The sequence below is a fragment of the Capsicum annuum genome, unplaced genomic scaffold, assembly GCF_002878395.1.
Source record: "Capsicum annuum cultivar UCD-10X-F1 unplaced genomic scaffold, UCD10Xv1.1 ctg2447, whole genome shotgun sequence".
NCBI classification, from domain to species: Eukaryota; Viridiplantae; Streptophyta; class Magnoliopsida; order Solanales; family Solanaceae; genus Capsicum; species Capsicum annuum.
Genome location: NW_025830638.1, coordinates 311,361 through 317,571, shown reverse-complemented (window position 1 = coordinate 317,571; position 6,211 = coordinate 311,361).

The window sequence follows — 6,211 nt, the reverse complement described above, 5'->3', positions numbered from 1 at the left end:
AACTATATAGCTAAATCTTTGATTAGAAAGGAGTTGAATGAAGAAAGACTATTACCTTCAACTTAACTTGTCTTTACTTATCGTAAGGAGCTGATTCATGCTGAGAGTTTAGAACTTGCTTGGTGTGCTCATGGTGCGATCGCACTTATAGATTGTGAAGTGATAGTTTATACAGGCATAAATCATGAGAAAATATGGCTAAGATTACACAATAGGTATTACACTATTTGAGCTGGAACACTTGAAAAACGAAGATCGTTTAGTGAATACTTACGTACTGAATCATGACTAGATATTCGAATTCTGAAACTGGTGCCTGATACATATACTGAACTGAATTCACAAATTTCCATGGGTGCGACAACTATTTACTGGAGTGATCGTACTTATGAAGCTTTAGGTAGTAAGACTAGACCAGTTCGAAAAATGGAAAACTATAGAAATCTATTCGTCTGATTACTAAACTGAACTGCTGGCTATCCAAACTAAATCATAATAGATACTCATACTCAAGTGGAGGATTTCATCAACATCCCCCTAGGAAGTTCTAATGATATGAAGGAGCAAAGAACTTTGGGCTTGATATGAAAAAGGCATCTGAATAAGAGACTACAATATTTCTATGATTCTATAGCTTGGAACATAGACCCCTTTGAATTAGAGACTGGGATAGAATTTATGGGTCTTAGGCAATGCAACACCTTACTAGCAAGCTTAGACATACTTCTAAAATATTCTCTCAACTGTTCCTTTCCCTTAAAAACCATACTTATTGATTCTTCTTCTAATTCTTACATAGGCATTGATATTTCCATCTACTCATGTCTAAACTGAACTAAATTCCTTCACCATCTTTAAGCCTAACCTAAAATCACAGGATACACCACATAACACTGTAATACTAGTCTGAACTGTAATTCAACACACCTCGCACTTCACAACTTCTCTTTTCATGCACAATTCTTACTACCACTCTAATAACCATATTCAACCTCATACTAGACATTTACTAATGTGCAGTGCATTCATCCAGATATATAAAAACATGATTTTCAAGCCTACTTCTATAACTACATATGCACTTCTAAACACAATCCCATAAAATACCCTTGTCATAACCTACAAACCTCTATCAAGAACAACTTCCATGCACCATTTTTAAGAAGACATACATAATATATTCTGAACTGACCAGGTCATATACATAAACTTCATTCAATACTTCTTTAGACTCATTGAATTACATAAAGCAAGCATACAACCATCTTCCTCAACATGACCTATTTACTCACTCCTATCTACATAACTGCTCATTATTACTATTCTTGACCTAAGGAAAAGGTCACTGAAATGTTAGAACACGAGGACCTGTAGCATGACGGGATACTATGCGTAACTTGGGCACTCATTTGAGGCCTGAGGAATAGAGCATTTAACATCATGAACTTATTGAAGAGGTCTAACCCAAGGACATGCCTGATACAAATTTGAATTTCGCTGCTCATTAAAAGTATTTATTGAGAACTTGAATTGAACATACCATAAAGCTTGAGTACATGAGACATGAGCTGAATGACCCAGATTTGGAGTTCATAACTTATGGAATGTGATTCCAACTGCTGAAAGAACTGGAACTCCTCCTTTTGGGAACTAGGAGAGTATATAATTCTCTATCATATGCATGAACATGAATTAAGATCATGGAACTAACACGTAAGCCATGAGCAGGTATTGGGACAACTGAAATTACTGAAATAAGATTGGGTCAAGCATCAATCTCTCTCACAGCTATTCCACAACTTAATGGTACAACTATTAAAATCTTAAAGACTGACTTGGTTACTCATTCTATCATCTCCCCCTTAGCTTTAAGCCATCACTCTAAGTTTTTGAACCACTATATTAACTCTAACCTAAATTGTACTCACTTTGCTTTAGAGTCTGGGATATAATTAATACACAGGAAACTAAACTTACCCTGAAGGACTTTATCTTTACGTACATCACCTAAAGCAAATACTTCTTTCTAAGATTTGACTCTTAAACTTCTGTGACCCCAAATGTTATCAAATAATACTTGAACGCTTACTAACTTTGAATCTGTATGAGCATCCCCATAGTCGGATACACACCATCTAATGCTTCAACTCTTATTTCTATTGGCTGAATCTTCAAACTTTCAAACTTAGATTTCTAATGCTTAACATGGATACTTCAAAACCTTTTACAGACCATACTACTTTTGTCATAGCCTACCAATAACATGCCTTTAAACTTATATTTCTAAACCATGAGAATCAAAATCATACTTAAAAAGTCTCAACATCTTTAATCATAATCATAACTCCTTAACTTATCTATCAAGAACATCATTCATCAGCTAACTAGTCTTTATCCAACTAGAATCTCCACGGTATTACTAACTACACCACCTACTATGATTCTCGAAACTAATGCGGCCCCATAGCACCTTGGGCATACTTCTACATCATACTTACAACATCAGAATCGATTATGAATCAAATAAAATTAAGCTCTTGTATACACTATTCAAGCCTACTAGATTACTTCCCTATAACTAGTACCATTAACCAAGAAATCATCATATCCACCTTCATGACTACCAATCATTCAAATTTAATGTCTAGCGCTCAACATAATTTACAACCCCACTTCATACATAATTCTCACTTGGAAGCTATGAAACAATACCTCAAGAAACACTAGCCTACTCAAATGTCATAACAACAATAATCGATCATAATCATATGACCTATCTTAATCACAATTGTAATACCCCATATTTTGGACTAGAAAGAAAATCCATCATTCCTATGCGTAGACATTTCAAAAGCCTCGAATTCTATGTAAATTTAGTGTGTTAATTAATTATGTAGTGTGGGAATCTATTTGAGCATGAATTTAGATCTTATAAGTCCCCTAACTCAAGTATAAGTTGAAAGCTTTCCTATCATTCAAGTTTTAGTGAGCGTCAAAGCTTGGTCAACTTCAATCGACCATAACTAATTATATATGACGAACTGGGTGTCTTATTATATATCAAATGAAAGATCTTTGAATTATATTTCCAACTATACCAATTTTACCTAAATCCAATATCGGAGCAAAGAGTTATCCCTATTTTACTCTAGCATGCCTGGCTGGGAAACTGGTGACGACAATTGTGACAAGCCGTCACACCTGTGATGGCCTATCACCAATGTCGTCAGACCTGGGCAGATTTTTGACCCTGGTGATGACATTTTGTGACAACCCATCACGCCCGTGATGGCCTATCACCAATGTCATCAACCTTAACCAGAAACTCAAAATTTCACACTTTTATGACGATAATTCATGACGACCTATCACCAACTTGATGGCTTGCCACGAATGTCATCAGCTATTTTTCCCAGCAATTGAGGGATATCTTACTAAGGGTATTTTGTTCTTTTTCCTTTACTTCGCATGACTTATAACCCTCAAGGAGCGTATTATCTTCCATACTCTTTAGTTAAACATCTCAAAAAGCTCTTACATATACTCTCAACCACAAAATTAAGGTTTCTTCTCAAGATCAAAACTCTCAAGAACAAGCCCTAGGGTTTTCATAGAAGAGTCTATTCAAGGAAATTTCTCCATCAATATTCACGAATTCTTAATCTAAGGTATGTGTAGTGTTCATCCATGGGTCCCTTTAAACCATGGAGCTCAAGAATCATGTTTTAAGTTATAAATTGTGATTTCCTTGTTGTGTTATGACTATATTCATATTGATGATTGTTGTTTGAATTCAAGGTTGTATCTTGATGTGTTTTTCATAAAGCATGTGAATAGGTTAGTTGAAACCTATAAATTTTGGATTGATTAAGATTATCAAATTGATAAGCACACCTATGCCTTAAAGAGTGCATGCAAGGTGTTTGATAAAATGCTTAGGATGCTAGAAATTCATGTTTACATGGTTCCATGATATCTAAATGACAAGTCCATGTTAGCTATATACTTCAATATGAATTCTATGTTATTGATGTGTTGCTATTTTTGTGGTGTGAAGCATGTATGATAATGGAGATATACACTATATACATGAAATATATCCATGCACTCCCTACCATGCCTAAGATGTTGAAGAACTACATGAAGTATAATATCCCCTACTTATGACAATCTGAATTATGGACTCTAATCTTATGATCAAGTCAGTCATGTTGTGTCAGTTTCCTTCCATCGAGTCCTGAGAGTATTCATGCCCGTAATAATATAGCTTTGTGCCTAGCACCATGTCATGTTATCACGATACTCTCAGTCAAGACATGGTCTATATAATTTAGTTAGTCATGTGACTCAGGAAAACTCAAAAATTTCAGCAGTCTTAGTAGTTCAATAACCCCTGTACTCAGTAATCTCAGTGATCTCAGTAATAGCAGTATTCCTAGCGATCTTAGTAATTTCGGTATTCTCAATCAGTCCTCAGAACTCAGTATGTTCCTTCAGTCAAGGGAACTCAGTAAACTTAGTTTAGCTCCGCTAAACAATACCACTAGTACCAGTTCAGTTAATCAGTTCAATTTAGTTATTCAATTCAGCTCATTTATTCAGTTCAGTTTCTTTTAGATGGGAGTAGGATTCAGCACCGAGTGAGCCTAGGGTTGGGGACACACCCGCTAGATTAGGACTGAGATCCTTAGGAGCAATCCCTAAGTTCCAGAACTATGTAGCCAGTGTAGGTACGAGATGTCACCCGTTGGATAGGATTGACATACTTAGGGGTCACCCATTAGTATATTTATATATATAGGACTGATCCCAGGAGTCACCCACTAGATTAGGACTGGCTCTATAGCAGTTGTCTTTACTGATGGCACGATACTGACACCCTTCCAGTCAGGGAAGAGATTGGACCCCAGTCAGCTTAGCATAATACATCCCACAGTTTTAGTTACAGATTCAGGATGGTCAGATATGGTCAATTCAGCTCAGTAGTACATATTCAGTACTGTTAAAGACCGTCAATCCTTATCATTATAAATAGACTTCAAGATCACCCATTAGACAGGATTGATCTCTACTATAGATAAACAATATTAGAATCATTAGATTTGAAGATCACCCGCTAGATAGGACTAATCTAAAAGTCAGTTACTCCATATAGAATGAAACTCAAGTAGTTCCATCAGAACTTAGACTGTCAGATAGAGTGGCCCAGTATCAGTTACATAGGTTAGGCTGGTCATCATAGTTATATCAGTTATATCAGTTCTTTAAACTTATGTATTAGTCACATCAGTTATCAGAATTTATGATATCAGTATTCAGCTTCAGGACTGTCAAACACAGTCAACCAGACCAGTTCTTCATAATTCGAACTGTTAGAAATAGTCATTCATCTATTCAGTATCTCAGTATTTGTACACTCATGTTGTTAGTATTCAGACTTAGTAGTGAGTATCTCCGTGAGTTCATTTACAGTTATGTATGTATGCATGTATTCTCATGTTCATATTAGTCAGTAATGTTCATGCATATAACCCTTTGCATTTAGCCTACCTCACTCATATACTCAGTATATTCAGACGTACTGATGCATTTATGCTATGGTGCTTTCTCTTATGTTACACCATAGGTTCAGAGGTACGAACTCCAGATTAGCAGTAGCATTCCAGTGTTCAGACTTTGCAGTGAGTCCTTCTCATTCGAGGATGATATGATTATTACTTTATTTATTATTTTAGTTTAGTTTTTCTAGACGGAGTTAGTTGGAGATATGTTCCATCAACTCCATATTCAGACAGTTAGAGGCTTTCCAGACTATAGCATGTCAGACAGTTACTTCAGATTTGTTTTGGTATTATTCTACCATTTTCAGACATTATTCTTATCAGATATTTTTATCTAGATTTGAGCCTTATGGATATTTAGTACATGTTTCCATATTTTTATGTTATATTATGCAGTGTACAGGTATAGATATCAGTCATGGATTAGATTGTGGTCCTTTGAGGTCATGAGCACCGTGTAGCATTCCGATTTAGAAAATCAGGGTGTTACAAACTTGGTATCAGAGCCTAAGGTTCTATAGAGTCCTAGGAAATCTAAAAGCTGTATCTAGTAGATTCTTGTACATGTGTGTGTTGTGCACCACACTTATGTGAAGGAGGATGTGAGATGTTTTAGGAACAGTTTCCCTTCATATATATCTTAGATCGTG